This window comes from Canis lupus, unplaced genomic scaffold, assembly GCF_011100685.1.
Source record: "Canis lupus familiaris isolate Mischka breed German Shepherd unplaced genomic scaffold, alternate assembly UU_Cfam_GSD_1.0 chrUn_S1655H1849, whole genome shotgun sequence".
NCBI classification, from domain to species: domain Eukaryota; kingdom Metazoa; phylum Chordata; class Mammalia; order Carnivora; family Canidae; genus Canis; species Canis lupus.
In genome coordinates this window covers 1-16,182 of record NW_023330500.1, presented here as the reverse complement: position 1 = coordinate 16,182, position 16,182 = coordinate 1, and the positions used below count along the sequence as shown (strand labels likewise).

General features: G+C 54.3%; 1 long non-coding RNA gene across 1 annotated transcript; it reads left to right on the top strand.

Annotated features, from left to right (window-relative positions):
• Nucleotides 1–204: 204 nt before the first annotated feature.
• On the top strand, nucleotides 205–15,066 carry LOC119878478. The gene is made up of 2 exons (XR_005386944.1): nucleotides 205–263; nucleotides 14,913–15,066. It is a non-coding gene; the product is annotated as an uncharacterized LOC119878478 (long non-coding RNA).
• Nucleotides 15,067–16,182: the final 1,116 nt, after the last annotated feature.

Here is a 16,182-nt window from a genome sequence, read left to right as displayed (position 1 = left end):
GGAGCCGAGGGAGGCCAGCCACCGTCCCCGGTCACGCCCCCACCGACGGACCACCCCCTCCGCCCGCCCCGCGCGGGGAGTCTCAGCCCCGCCCGCACCGCAGCCCCGCACGCTCCAGCCAATCGGCGGCGGCGGCGTCGGGTGCACTCGGCCTCGCCCGCGGCCCTCCAGCCCCGGCTCTCGCTCGCTGAGCGCTCAGTGCGCCCGCCGCCTCCGCCGCCTCCGCCTCCGCCGCCGCCGCCGCGCCTCCGTTCGCTGACTCGGTAAGGCTTGGCCGAGGCTGCGCCCGCGGACGGCCGGCGCGGGGCCTGCGGGCTGCGGCGGGCTCGGGGGGGGGCGCGCGGGGGACTGCCCGGGTCCCGACCCAGGCGGGGGCCGGGGGAAACCCCCAGCATCCCTCCACCCGGACCGGCGGGGTTCGCCCGGAGCCCGAAACGCGAGCGCGGCAGGGACTCCTCACCTCCCGCCCCGGATCGGATTCGCGGGGGGCGGGGGGCGTCCGCCGGGGGCCCGGTGTGCGCGCGAGTCCCGGGTGCGGTCCGTTGCGGCCGCGAGAGGGATGATCAGGCCCCCGGACTTGGCAGGATGCGCCAAGCCCGGGACTAGCAGTGGCCACTGGCTTCTTTGCTCGCTCCTCTCCCACTCCTTCCCGGAGTGGATTGGGTGTGAGGGTACGCCCGAGGGTCGGCCCGCCGGCGGGTGCGGTTGCCGGAGTGCTGGAGGGATGCGCGGGTCTCCGGATTTGGCTGGATGCCCCCGGCCCGGGGCCACGAGGGGCGCCGGCTCCCACATCCGCTCATCCCACCCTTCTCTTAGGAATGGTTTGGGCGTGGGGTCCATTCCGAGGGGCGGCGAGCCTGCGGACGGATGCTCGGCCTTCTGGACTTGGCTGGGCGCCGTCCACCACCGCTCTCGATCCGCGCATCCCTCCCCCATCGGGGGTTTAGACGGGTCTGGGGGGGCCGTCCTGGGGTCCAGGCGGGAGCTCGAGGGACGCTGGGGCCTCAGGACTCCCCGGCGCGCCGTTCCGCCCCCCCTCCCCCGGCTGCCCCCGCCATTGCAGCCTCGGGACACGCCCTTGACGCGGGGCTCCCAGGCGCGGCCCCGAGCGTCCGCCGGGGACCACAGGGGCGCCCGGCCGGGGTCTCCGAGGGCGGACGCCCCCCACCCCCCGGTGGAGGCCCTGGGTGCGGGGCAGGTGGGCGCCGAGCGTCCGCCCAAGGTCGCGCCCCCCGCCGCGCGGGGGTGGGGGAGGGGCGTCACGTTGACCGGGTCCGGGCTCCCTGGGCCCGCAAGCCCCGGCAGGCGCCGTCCGGAGCCCCGACGGCGTGCAGCCCTGACCTCCGCTCCCTCAAGCGAGGCCACGACCATTTCCTTTCCTTTCGTTTGCCTCGGAAAGGCCGTGGGTCAGCGTGTTTGTTGGCTTTCGTGAAAGCTGGAGGGAACCAAGGTGAGGGCCGACTTTGAAACACCGAGAGTTAACCATCCCGTATAATTAACCAGGTTCGGTGCAGAACACGCTTAAGCAGTCCCCGCTCAGGAACAAGGCTTTCGGTTCCTCGGTGCTCCCTGGGTTGAATTATTTAAAGGGAGATTGTTGTGGGGGAACTGGTTAACTTGTAAGTTGCCGAATAAAATAGAAATCCGTTTAACCTTTTGAAACGTGTATTTTGTTACACCATCCTCTTGCACCGGCGTCGGGTTTCTGGCCATTCCAGATATTCAGGCGTGTTGATTTCCTCCCGAACCTCAAACTAAGGGATTAGAACGTGGCTGGACTCCCTGGTTTTTTTTTTTTTTTTATTTTGTGCCAGCGAACAGCACCCCTCCCAGCCCCCTTTCTCCGAAGTATTTAAGGTGACTCGCGGTGTGAGTGTGCACGGAGGACGACCTTAATGCAGATAGATGAGCTGGTCTTTGAGGGGAAGCAGGGTCTGGTGGGAAGGCCTATGGGGCCATCGCGTCCCTCGGAACTGAATGCAGCCTCAGACCGAGGGGTCTGGTGGTTGAGCCTCTGTGAGCCTGGGGGCTCCTCTTCGCCTCGAAACGACCCGTTTCCTTCCTGTGAAGCATTGCTAGACCCGGCCTCGCACCCTGAACTCCCATCTGTTGGAGTCCAACAGAAAAGGGCCACCTTTGGGGGCGCACATACTTTGTTGTCAGGGTGGCAGAAACTGGCTTCCTTGAGCAGGCAAAATAAGCTTTCGGTTGGTCCCGAAAACAAGTGGCCTAACCCGGAGGCCCAGGGACGGTAAACCTGGCGTCCCCGCTGCTGCCGCCCTTGGCCCGACCTGGACGCGCGGTAACCCAGCGGTCAAGCCTGGGCCTCCGGGGAGTCCTGGGGCCAGGGCCGCGCTGATGCAACCCGGCCCTTCGCGCCCATTCATAGAAACACTTCATTTTTCCTGGGCGGGAGTCCCCTTCCGGGCGCGCTTTTGGGCGCCTGGGCGCGGGGGCTGCGGGCCGGCACGTGGGGCGGCAGCCGGCGCCCAGCAAGCACTTCGGTGGCACCTCGGGGTGGCACACGCGGGGCCGGCCTTCCCACGGACAGGCGCATGCGTATGTCGCCGGGGGGGAGGAGGACAGGGCTGCGCCGGCGTCCGGGCGCGCAGCTCGCTCGGAAGGTCTCTCGGAGCCGGGAGGGTGGAACAGGATTCTGAGCGCCGGGGACGCGCCAGGCCGGGGGCGGGGCTCGGGTTAACCTTTCCACTACTTTTCGCAGCCGTCACGTGACGCCCGCGGGGGGGCGGGGGGGCGGGGCGGGCGCGGCGGCCGCAGCTGCCCGCGGCGCCCTCGAGGACGCCGTTCCAGGCGAGCAATTAAAGACGCAGGCGGAGCTCGGAGGGCGGTGGGGAGGTGGGAGCGGAAAGCGCGCCCGCTGCGGCCCGGGCTGCTGCTGCACTTTGATCCGGTGCAGTTTTTCCTTGTTGGAGAAAAGGGTTAGTCATTCTGCGTGGTTCTTACCGGCAGGCCAGAGTTGCTGCTGCCGCTGCGCCGCTGCATGCTGCTGCTGGTGCTCCTGGAAGCCTCACTTCGCTCCGGAAGAATTGGTGCTGTTAAGGCTAAAATAAAATTGGCATGTTCAGAGTGCGTGTCACAGATTCTCTGCTGGCTTTGATGGGGCCTCTTCTCTTCTCCCCAGATGCTTGAGCACTCCTGAGAGCTCTTGCCAGCACTGTTCTGTTTGACAGATAAGTAAGGACAAGCACAGGGTCCAACATGAAGGCGGTGCTTAGGGGACCCAAGGCATGCGCAGAGTTGGCCTCCCCTCCGCGCCCAGGTCCCCGCTCCGGGGACCACCCTCTCACAGTGCCTTGGGTGCCTGTAGAAAGAGTCTAGGCTGCACAGGGGCGTGCTTTAAAAAAAAAAAAGGAAGAAAGGAAGAAAAAAGATCTGGTAATTAAACAAGTAAAGAATATGTTCTTTTTGTTGATTTCTGACGATTATGCCGCTTTTTGTGAACTTCACCTTTTACCCAGCGCAAATATGGGTGGACCCTTGGGTTCCCAGCAGGCCCTGGGTGGAAGCCAACTGACCTTTTTGGGGTAAGGTGATCCTGAGCCTCAGTTCTCTGGAATGTCCACCTTTACCTTTCCTGTAACGTGGGTTGTTTTTTCTGCCTGTTTTTGGAAGTCAACAATTGAAATTTTGCTGCTGCCTTTAGGCTTGCCTCTCTCAGTGTACAGTATATTTGCCACCGTGGAAGGCTGCGAGATTGCACAAGATTATCAACTAGTTGTTGGACACCAGGTAACTCAGGTAAAAAAAGAAAGGACTCCATACCACCAATGCTGTGGGTTCACCACCCACCTGTCCCCGCGGAACCTGAGTGTTCTAGATTCTTTCTGACCGTCCCTGAGTGCCACCTGCTACCTTTGCTTCCCACGTGACTCTTAAACTTGCCTTCCTGCTGATTCCTGTGACCCAAAGTGGCCTTTCAGATATTAATCCAGATGAAGAACATTTTGGGATCCGTTCTCCCCTAGATTGCTGCACTTTTCTGATGCGGTGGGGTCCTTAGGGGCTGTGAAAGTCTGTGCCAGGGAAGCAAGCAGCAGACAGAGGAAGCTGTTACGTTCTTCCACCTGCCCGGTGCCCTTGTTTTGCCTTGTGACTGTGCTCAGGGATGTCTGGATGGGAGACCTGCAAGCTCCATACTCCCACATCAAGGGAGGGACCAGTGACCTCCTCTTCCTACCAGTCTACTGGCTTCCTCCTGAGTCCCGAGGAGGCTGTTGATCCCCAGCGCACCCCTGTCTGGTCACCTCTTTGTTTCCGTGCCCTGGTGAGAAATACGGCTCCATGCAGATGGGACTCGTCCAGTTTCTGAGGAGTCAAGTTCTGAGGGTTAATTCCTTCTCTTTAGAAGCCCTGGCACCTCCTCCCACTGCCCCAGTAAAAGGTAATACGTGTTTAGGTTAAAAGCAAACACAAAATAACCTTGCCTTTAAGAAGTTTTCTTAGGCTGTAACTCTGACTTTACATTTTATGAAAGTCTTCCTCATTTATGAGATAACGCATCTGTCACTAATTTTCCTAAATGTCAACTCCTCTACTGCCCTTAAAAAGATTTAACGTGAAGAGTTTTGGTTTCTTTCTATTTTTTCAAAAACACTCTGTTGTACAATGGGGGGTTAAGGTTAGGGTACGATAAGGTGTACTAGAAATGGATCAGCAGCGCTCCTGCAAGCTGAATACCAGAGTGAGGAGGTCGGTCTGGGAGGTATCTGATGCTGGCAGGGCGTGCAGGGAACGGGGAGAGGGGGGAGAGGGGTCTAGGAAAGAAGTAGAGGGCAGATACACGTGGAAACCCACGTTCCTGGAGCATGGGACCGTAGTTCGGAAGGTACAGTGTGTTCCTACATACTGTGGTGTCAGGCCTATTACTTGATGTGAGGGGGACATATTCTGCATACTTGATGTGCCAGGAAACGATGTTAGGATAAGGCAGTGACATTTGTTCAAGGCCTCCCTCTCTGTCTCCTTGTCTCCCTGTCTCCTACACGCACGCGCGCGCGCGCGCACACACACACACACACACACACACGGCTAAGTGGCAGAGCTGGAGTTCGAATCCAGATCTGTGTTCTCCAAACCTTGTGCCCGTCTGTCTCCCTGTCCCAGGCTGCTTCCCAGACCCCTGTGCAGGCAGTGTTGGGTGTTAGCATTGCCCCCACCCCACCCCCCTGGATATGACACTGAATCAGCCTTATATGTGTTTCTGGATTTCCAGTTCCTCATCTGTAAAATGGTGCCTCTGACACCTGTTGATTTGTCTCATGAGTGGGGAGGATCCAGTAAGAGGCCAGATGTGAAAATAGTTTCAAGGGTATGAAGTAGGCATGAGTTTTAGCAAATAATACCATAGCCTCAGGCATGTTTTATGGATAGGACCATCCTCTCCAGGCCCTGAGCTGGAACTGGGGCTTGGCAAGGTCAGCGGCATCTCTGGGTGCAAGAGTGAGGAGCGTGCGAGGGAAAGCCACCTTGCCCTTGGTGTCAGGAACATTTGTGGGAACGATATCTTGCTCTGAGGCAGAGGTTCAGGGATCTCTTTTGGGTGGAGGCATGCTTCTTCCAGCAGAGGGGCCGCCATCGGCATGGCTGGTGACACAGGTGCTTATGGATCTGCATCTGGAGAAAAATACTTGAGCGGAGCACAGATGATTGGGGCCTGGTGAGGCATTTTGTATTTTCTTCATAAAAACATGACTCTCGGTGACCTTTCCCGAATTCTTTTCTCTTGCGTGGATCATATTTCTTTGTATTTTTCTGATTGGCCATTATTTACTAGAGTGGGCACGATATCAGGTGTACATTTGAATTTGCTTTATTTTTATGCTAGCTCTGTGGGCAGAAGTTGGGTTTTTCCGGAGCCATAAAACAAACTATGATGATTGAGAATTCCCTCTATAATCGCCTTGACTCAGCATCCTTACCCCATAACGTGAATGGTGCCCCGTTGAATGACCGTGCTGCAGGCTCTGCCCACAGTGTCTCCTCTGGAGAGTTTTTCCAGGGTTGGAGGCCCGAGCATCCTCCCTGGTGAGGAGTACGGCCTGTGCTGTTGGAGACCCTGCCTGGTGTTCCACGTGGCTGCTAAGCCGTTGCTTCCTGTGGGTAACCTTTCCTCAAAGGATTCCCACCACAGCTGTTGACCCGCTAGATGAGATGGGCCGCCCTTTGCCGGATTTTAATAGCAGGCTGAGCCCACTCCTGTGCGCGCGTGAATTGTGCAATTCAGTGGAGAGGCTGGTGCCTGTGAATAATTTTAGCGTTGGCACCAATCGTGTTTGTAGTTACTGTAGTTTTATTGCTGACTGCAATCACATCGTTTCGGTTACAACAGGATGACCTAATTTTATATTTGTGTAGCTTTAGGAATCTTACGTGGAACTTTTAATGGAGTACCTACCACTTAACTTGGGAGGTAGGCACGTGGTGTTTGGAGTTGGACGTGGGTCTGCTGGCTGTGACCTTGGGCAGGTGTCTTGGCACCTGCACGTTGATCTGCCCCTTGGTAAATTCTGTGCCCCTTCCCTGGGTTCTCCTGGGAATCAGATGGGTAACGCGGGTGAGACGCGGGTCATGTTGTCCAGTAGCCACAGTTTGGTAGAAGGAATATTTTTGTGTTTTCATTGTTAAAAGCACAGGAAAGAATCTGCTGCATTTGTCTGTCTGCCTACCTACCTTTCTCTCTCCTTATCTGTTGTTTTTAAGGTTAGGTTGAAAGACCTCTGACAGCAACTAATTACATATTTTGGATATCACAGGGCAGGTTTTACTGTTTGTTTATTACGGAGGTGATTTCCATATCTGAATTTACCCCCCGGGCTGTTTTGGAAGCCGGCTAAGCACTTTGCATTGTGCTGACCTTTTACCTCCTTTCCTTAGCCAGCTGCCTGCCCCAGAATCCTGGCGGATGGGGGTGGCACTGGGCCAGCTCCTCCTGAAGGGTAAGGGGACTAGCTTAGGGATGGCTGATGTTATGATTGCTGGCCGCTGACCTTGTGTGAACAAATTATGGTGAGGAAGAGTTGATGGAGGAGGAGGACAAAGCAGGCACATATGAAAAATGAACTACAGAACAATTTTTTTGTCCAAAGATGTGGTGAGTGGCATTGGGCAGTTATCAAAATTAAAGTAGTCTTACTGAAACTAAGGTATGTGTTACGTCAGCCCCCCCCCCGCCCCCAGCATTCACTTGGCATTAAGTGTTAGAGAGCTGTCTGTCTGTCGTCCTCAATGGATTCAGAGTAGAACAAGGATTTGTGTCCTGGAGACACTCCTCACTTCCGTTGGGAGATTAAATGAAAGATTTTTTTAAGTTTTTAAAAAGGTTTTTATTTATCAGAGAGAGAGGGAGGGAGCATGCACATGTGAGATGGAGAGGCTGACTCCCCGCTGAGCATAGCCTGACTCAGGGATTCGATCCCAGGACCCTGATCGTGACCTGAGCGGAAGGCAGATGCTTAACCAACTGAGTCACCCAGACGCCACCTAAATGAAAGATTTACAAATGAAAGTCACCTTCCAGCCTGTGTGGGGAGAATCACCAGCTGAAACCTGGTGGAACTCGGTTCTCTGGGAATGTGGGGTCAAAGGCAGCCTGCAGAAGGGGAGTTTGAAGCTAAGTGTGAACCCAGAAGATGGGAATGGAGAGAGAGCAAAGGCATCCCAGCTGTGAGTTGGAGTTAGCAGGCTCTCCCGGCCAAGGCCCAAGTGGGGGTCTGGCTTGGGAAGCTGTAGGAACAGCCGCATAATAGACCAGTGATGTGAATTTATAAAAATTGCCATAAATAGGTCGTTGCTCTCAACTCGGATCTTGGTGTCTTTCCGAGAGCAGATTAACATAAGATGCTTAAGTTCTCTGGTGCAGACCTTGTAGACTCTCTCTCCAGTAGTGGGCTTCATGATTTTTAAAGTAGCACGTCACATGGTTCCCATGCTCAGCCTGGGGGTGCAGCGCCCAGGTGTGTTCCAGGCCGGGAGGTTCATGCAAGCTCACGTCAGCTGGGGCTCCCAGGTGGGCACTCTCCACCAGAGGCGGCCAGAGGTGGTTTCTGCAGTGCCAGGAAAAATAAGCAGGTCCACAGCCCACAGCATGCCAAGCCACATAGACCCAGGGGGCTTTCTTTCTATCTTCAGCACTTTGGGTAAATTTCTTCACGTCTCAAGTGCCTCAAGTGGCCACTTCCTGGTTTACCCCTAAACTGGTCTGGCAGGTGCACAGCAAGAGGTGGCCTGACATCAAGAATAGTCCCCAAGGGGCCTTCCCCCTAGCACAACCAGGGCTTCTGGGGGAGGAGGAGCCAGCCTGTGTTCCCAGAGGGTGCGTCTGCTGTCACTCTCTTCCCTCCTGCTCAGATTTCTTGTCAGGGCTTCCGGTGGAGATGATTCGAGGGAAATAATGAGTGACCCAAAGGGGAGTAAAGCTCTCTTTTATGCTTTTGTGGTTTCTTTGCAGCCTCTCCCTCTCCCTCGTCTTTTCTGCTTTTCTCGCCGGTACAGGTGTTTTCTCTAGCCATGTGAGAACTCGGAGTGCAGGTGCGCATCCTGCTGAGCAGGAGGTGGATCCCAGCAGTCATGCCCTGTAAACTTTGTTCCCAGAGAAGCCACCTCTTTCCACCCAGGTAGATAGGTGCTCAGGTGAGGATGGTATGGTGGCAGTGGGGGTGAGGGGCAGCATACCTTTCCAGACTATCAGGTTCTGGTGCTTGCACCCAGCACAGGGGTGAGGTGCAGCATGAGGACACTCCAGCCTGTGTGCATGCCTGGGCCTAGCAGGCAGTGGGGTGTTAGGGAGGGAGAAACGGGGGGGTGTGTGGAAGGTGACGGGATGAATTTGCGGTTGACTAGCTTTGGTGTCAGTGGAGGTGTGCATGAAATGGTGAGTTGTGTGTGCAGGGAGAGGTTAGAGCCCCAGGCAGGGTCCTGCGGGGGGCTGAGTCCTGGGGTGCAGAGGGGCTGGAAGAGGAACCAGTGGCCCCCAGCTCAGAATCCTGAGAATCCCTAAGAGGGGCAAGTGGCAGGAGCAGAGAGATTGTGGGAAGGTGTCTGTGCCCGGTCACCTTGTCCAGGAGTGAGTGAGGCCAGCCCATGGACTAACAGTTTAGTTGTATGTCATAGATTGGACACTGCAGAGCCCAGTGACAGCCCCAAGGGGCAGGGAGGGAGGTATGGCCTGCCCTCTCCAGGGCCACTGTGCTGTGGCCTTCACTGTTGTGCTGGAAGGTTGGTTGGAGGGATAGTGAAGAGGCTGTCGATCGTAAGTGGCCTGCATCCACACGCAGGCCTGGCCTGCCAACTGGCCCAGGGCCCTTCCTCTTCCAGGGTGTTGGGGTTTCCAGCTGTGCTGACAGAATGACAGGACAGCCTTGCCTGGCCAGGGTCTCCCGGGAGGCCAACCCGGGAACGGAGAGTTCAGAGACTGGGCAGTGTCACATGGACACAGCAGGTTCATCGGTACTATTCCAGACTGTGTGTGCAGCATGTATGATTGAAAACTTTTAGAACAGAAGACAGCCTTGCCGTGTAGTACAGTGACGTTCACTGGGGCTCTTTTGAGGTCCCCTGATTCATAATTGTCCATGAATTAATTGATGGCTTGTCTCCTTCCCCTGGGCAGGTTGCCTCTTTCCAGCCTCCGGCGTGGTTGGCCTCCCCTCCAGCCTTTGGGAAGTGACGGTAGCTGTGCCTATATCAGTTACTCCGGCTGTCCTTCTGGGGAGACGGGGAGGCAGGGCAGGCGGGCAGGCTTCACCCACACCCACCTGGGTGAAAGGTGAGGGTGTGCCCCGCGTCCGGTGCAGAGCGAGCAGTTCCTGCCCAGGGTGCAGTAGGTCAGGGGTGCTGGGATCCCACAGACAGTCTTTGTTGTTGTTGTTCTAGGTGTAGTTGGGTGGGTCGGTAGATATTCTTATGTTGTGGACACAGTGGAATGCAAGGGCAGGCTTGTGGGCAGACAGCAGCCCTGGAAACAGACCCCTCCTTATTTGACTTTGTCTCCATGCCTGGTTAAGGGGCCCAGCCATGGCTCTGTTGAGGCTGGCTCGTGGCTCGTGGGGCTCAGGGGTGAGGTGTCCCCAGAAGGCAGACACACTGATGAGCTCACAAAGGGCCTGGGAGCTTTGAAAGTTCATTCCTGAGGGTCAGATGTAGTGAGCTACAGTGGACAGGTATTTTATTTTGTTAGATACGTTTTAAGAAATTATGATTTTTTTTATTTGAGAGAGCGCGCGCGCACGAGTAGGGGAGCTGCAAGCAGAGGGAAAGGGAGAAGCAGACTCTGCTGAGCAGGGAGCCCGATGTGGGGCTCGATCCCAGGACCCTGAGATCACGACCAGAGCCAAAGGCAGGTGCTTCACGGACTGAGCCACCCAGGCGCCCTATTTTAAGAAATTATTAAGAGAGAATCACAAACGTACAGGAGAAAAGAGCCCAGCATAGCAGAGCCCGATAACGGCCTGCCCGACTTCACCAGTTCCCACCGGTGGCCAGCTTCTACCTCTGCTCCTCTGTGCGCTCCACCCCCAGGGATCTTGAAGCAGACCCTAGACTTGACGAAAGATGAAATTGCATTGATAAATACTTCAGCATGTGTCGGTAAAAGATAGTAGCTCGTTTAAAACATAACCACACTATCCTATGCCACCTAAAAATATTTATCAGTAATTCCTCGATGCTATGAGCTGACAGTTGTTTGGAGGAGGAGTCCTCATTGAGTGGGACACTGATGGCCCTGCCCACCTGCCTTACCTGTTTGGGAGAGAAGGTTTAGGCACATGAAGGTTGAATAGATGACACTTGAGTTTCAGGAGGCTCGAGAGGCTGCATTTTAAAAATAGCTTTAGGGGCACCTGGGTAGCTCAGTGGTTGAGTGTCTGCCTTTGGCTCAGGGCATGATCCTGGGGTCCTGGGATTGAGTCCTGCATCAGGCTCCCCTTGAGAAGTCTGCTTCTCCCTCTGCCTGTGTCTCTGCCTCTCTCTGTGTGTCTCATGAATAAATAAAGTCTAAAATAAATTAAAATAAATTAAAATAATAAAATAAAATAAAATAAACAACCGCTTTCTGGCGGTATGACTTCACCCACTGTCCCTATGCCCACCCAGAGCATGCACTTCAGTGGGTTGAATCCATTCACACACAGGGGCACCCAGCACCATCCCTCCCCTCGGCCATCCACCCCACTCAGTGGTCATGTGTACCCCAACCCCCGGCAAACACTTCTCCCTTCTGGCTCTGTAGATTTGCCTGTTCTGGACACTTGACATAAATGGAGGTGTACAGTATGTGGCTTTTTGAGTCTGGCTGCTTCCTTCCTATGGTAGGATATCCTCAAGGTTCATGAGTGTGGTAGCGTGTGTCAGGTGCTTCACTCCTTTTTAATAGTAAAGAACATTCTGTTGGATGAATAGGCCACATTTTCTCTACCCATTCATCAGTGGAAGGACATTTGGGCTGTTTCTGTTTGTTTTGTTTTTTTTTTTTTGTTATTTGAGTAATGGTGTTGTGAACCTCTGTGTACAGGATGTTGGGTGGACACGTGTTTGGTTCTCTAGCATGGACACCGGGGCGTGGAAGTGCGGGGCTGTGTACTAACACCATGTTTTGAGAAACCACCAGACTGGTGTCCATAGCAGCTGCACTGTTGTGCATCCCCAGCGGCAGCACATGGGGGTTCTGGATTCTCCACCGCCTTGCCAGCACTTGTTACCCTCCATCCTTTGGATTCTAGCCATCCTGGTGGGTGTACAGTGGCATTTGGCCTCAGTGTTGATTGGCATTTCCCCGACAGTGATAGGAGGTAGCATTGAAAGCATATATTGTTTTTCTTTTTCTTTTTTTAAAAATATTTTATTTATTTATTTATGAGAGACACAGAGAGAGGCAGAGACACAGGCAGAGGCAGAAGCAGGCTCCATGCAGAGAGCCCAACGTGGGACTTGATCCCGGGTCTCCAGGATCATGCCCTGGGCTGAAGATGGCGCTAAACCACTGAGCCACCTGGGCTGCCCCTTCTTCTTCTTCTTCCTTCTTCCTTCTTCCTTCTTCCTTCTTCCTTCTTCCTTCTTCCTTTTCTTCTTCCTTCTTCTTCTTCTTTCTTCTTTTTTTAAACGCAGGCTCCGTGCCCAGCATGGAGCTTGCACTCAGGACCCTGAGATCAAGACCTGAGCTGAGAGCGAGGCGGACGCCTAACCGTTGACGGAGCCACCCAGGCGCCCCTGTGATTGTAAATGTTTTTAAACACGAGTCTGTGGATGCCAGGACAGAGGGTGGGATTTTCACTTACTAGATTTGCACAGGGAGTTCTTCAAACCTTTGTCTGCAGATACTGCAAACCTGGTTCTGCAGATACTGTCTCGCCTGCCTCCCTGACAGAGGTCAGACCCCTGAGCAAACACTGGACCCACACCTTCAGATAGAATTGACTGCAGACGCTATGTTTAGGTTCCATCTCCTGCCATTAATAATCCCTCACATCTGTATAAAGCCCTGGAAAGAGCTTATAAATCATCCCGAGGGTGGCCAGTCCGTAAGTTTGTTTGCCATGCTTCACTCTCTGCAGAGTGATCTCTGTGACACCTGCCTCCTGCCACATGTGTAGCCTGCAGTCTTTGTGGGGAGGGGTTAAGAGGTGGCCTTGAGGCGCTAGCAGAATCCTTGAGCCACCTGGATAGCTTTTTGAGAACAGGATTCAGAGCTGTTGAGGTGCCCTCTTCAACATCCTGCATTATCTGCAGGAGCCCTTTGCTTGGAGATCTTGCTGCTTTCAGACATGGGATCTGTTTCTTCAGAATCGGCCAGGCTAGGGAGCTTGGCTCCATGCCTGCTGAATAACACGTAGATAACCATGAACACTTTGCAGGTTGCGTTAAGCTAAGGTGATTCCCAGTGGATTGAGTTTTGCCGACTTGCTCTTTGCCTCCATGATCATCAAAGCAGGTTGTGTGCTGACTCTTCCCAGGTGTGCCTGTCCCAGCCTCTCCCTTTGCCCCTAGCCACGTCACATGTGGTTAAGTCCACACACCACTCCTCTGCTCCCACCCCCGACTTGTCGTCCCCAGGCAGAGACTCTCCTGTGTCAGGCAGTGGCTCTTCTGAGCCAGTGATCAAGCCTGAAGCCCCAGGGTGCCTCTGAAGCCTGTCTGGCTGGAGCGGGTTATCCTCCTCACCCCCACTCATGCCACTTTGGGCCACTGTCTCCTGGAAGACTGACTGCCTCTACTTCTTACTGGTCTCACGCCCTGCCCTGCCCACCATCCATACTGCAGCCAGAGTGGTCTTCTGTCTGTTAAAGACTTATTCATTTGAGAGAGCATGTGAGAGAGCATGAACGGGAGATGCAGAGGGAGAGGGAGAGGGAGAGAGAGAATCTCAAGCACACTCCCCACTGAGTGCAGAGCCATACATAGAGCCTCATCTTGCCACCCTGATACCATAACCTGAGCCAAAACCAAGAGTTGGATGCTTCCTCAACTGAGCCACCCAGGCGCCCCCAGAGGGGTCTTCTTGAGACAGAAACAGTAACTTAAAGCCCCTGGATGCTCTTCCTTCACCCTTAGCATAAAACCCAGCTGCCTCCCCTGGCTGCCTGTGGGTCATCCTCTCTGACCATAGCTGCCTGCTCTTGACACCAGCCACCCTGTCCTTGACCTGCCCTTGACCTCTGCCCAGAGTCCTGTTTTACCTTTGGGCCTGAAAGGCTTGCCCTCCAGCTGATCCTTCTGGGCTTCCATGTCATCTAGGAGGTCCCCTCTTGGACCCTGTCTACTTTTTGGCCTCCCTATGTGAGCTCTAGAGGGGCAGGAGGAGGACTTTACTGCCAATGTCTGCATCCTCCCCGTGGCTGGCATGTGGGAGGCAGTCAACAAACGCTTGCCGAAGGAGCAAATAAATGCAGGCCGCATGCCTCTCTGGGCCTGTAATGGAACCATTTGTTCCAATTAGCCGAAGACTAATAGCTAGTTTGGCTTTTGTAACTGGGCATCTTTGAAAGCATGACACCTGTTTATATTGGTAGGTCCTCCTCCCACTCAGTAGGCTTCAGAAGGTAAAAACAGGAGAAATTGTGATAAGAAAACATACAATTTTGGGTTTTCATTATAGTTCTTGGTAGCTTTTCCCCCTTCTGTTAGCTTCCTTTTTATTGTGGGGCATCCGGTATAGAGCTTAGGAAGAAGGAGCATGGTCCCGGGGCTCCAGGAGGTAGCAGAGGGGCTGGCTGTGCCGGAGGGAGCCGTGAGGTGCATCCTGAGTCCCCAAGGAAGAAGACAGGAACCATGAGGAAGGGAGCCGGAATAGACCTGGCTCTGAAGCCGTTGAAAGGAAACACACTTTTATTGGTTGAGGCAGGGCAGCTAGCCTGAGCAGAGACACCCATAGACACCCACTCCGGAGGATTCTCTGTGTCTCCTTTTCATGGAGTCTTCAGTGGCGCCTGAGCCGGTCTCTCAAGACAGCAGCCACATGCATCCCCCAGAGTCCAGTGCTCCTGCCTGGACACAAGGGGTTCAGGGCCATCAGGGACTCATCTGTGGACTCTCTGGGTTTCTTCTGTGCCAGACTCCAGGAGGTTGGTGGGTGGCAGTGAGATTGGCAGGTGGCTAAACGGCTGCCAACTTCCTGGGTCAGCTGGGTGTGGCCTGGAGGCCTGATGGTAGGGGTGGGGGTGAGGTTCCACTCCTGGACTCCACCGGCCACCCCGGGCCTCTGAGCAGAGGGGACAGTGGGCTGGGTAGTGCTGGACAGGTCGGGGAGGGGCCAGTGGCCCCTGGAATTGGGTCTATTAATGGAATATGAAGTTTGTTAGATGGCTGGGAAAGACTAAATTCAGAACACATCCCAGGTCCAGGTAAGGGGCTAATACCTGGTAAAATGCTGGTTGTGTCACACTGTCCCCTTCTCCTAGGAGATTGCCGAAGATGGCGGAAGCTCACCAAGCCGTGGCCTTCCAGTTCACTGTCACCCCAGACGGTATCGACCTGCGGCTGAGCCATGAAGCTCTTAAGCAAATCTATCTGTCTGGACTACATTCCTGGAAGAAGAAGTTCATCAGATTCAAGGTTTGTGGATCCTTGTTTAAATCTATGTGGTGCTCACGCTAGCACCTGAGAATGCGTCTGGGTGCTGGTGCAGGATGGGTGTGTCAGTGCTGACGGGCACGGGGTTGGTACTTCATCGGGACTTATGAAACACTTCCACATGTACTGGCTCACTGAGTTCTTTTACTTTTATTTATGTATTTATTTTAAAGATTGTATTTATTTACTCATGAGACACACAGAGAGCCAGAGACATAGGCATACGGAGAAGCAGGTTCCATGTGGGGAGTCCAGTGCGGGACTTGATCCCAGGACCCTGGAATCACAACCTGAGCCGAAAACAGACGTTCAACCACTGAGTCACCCAGGTGTCCCAGGCTCACTGAATTCTTGAAGAAATTCTGTAAGGCAGGCAGGCTGGTTTGGCACCCTGTAGGCAGGTGAGGCGGTTGTTCAGGGAAGCAAAGACTAAAATCCACGTCTCTGAGTTCAGAACTCTTTACACCTTGGAGAAGGAGGATCGTTTCCAGCTGTACGAATCGCAGTGAGTTTATCTAACAGATGCCTCGCTGATAAGACAGTCAGATGTTGAAATATATGCATGTAAATTCAAATAGAGTTGACTTCACATGTTCTCAATTCTGTTTACCTGAAAGACTGGAAATTTATTCACTTTTTTTAAAGATATTTTATTTATGAGAGAGAGCACGCACATGAGCAGGGGGAGGGGCAGAGGGAGAAGCAGACTCCCTGCTGAGCAGGGGGCCTGACTACAGGGTTCCATCCCAGGACCCCAGGACCGTGACCCAAGCCAAAGGCAGACGCCCAACCGAGCCACCCAAGCTTATTTTTTTTATTCAAGCACAAGTCTCGTTTTCCACTTAATCATTATTTTGAAAATCATAGGAGGAATAAGATGCATGTTTGGAAAGAATTCAAGTGAGATGACAGTTCATCAAGTTACCTGCCGCAAGGAATGAGGAAAACTCATAACCGTTTATTTATTTTCCAGTTTCCTTTTCAGAGGGTGTAGCTCAGACTAGCGCTGTTGAGAAGGCCAAGGAGCCAGAGTAGGTGAGAGCAGTGACTCAGAAGGGCGACAGGCCCCCTGGGAACCGGCCTGGCTGGGCAGGTGCT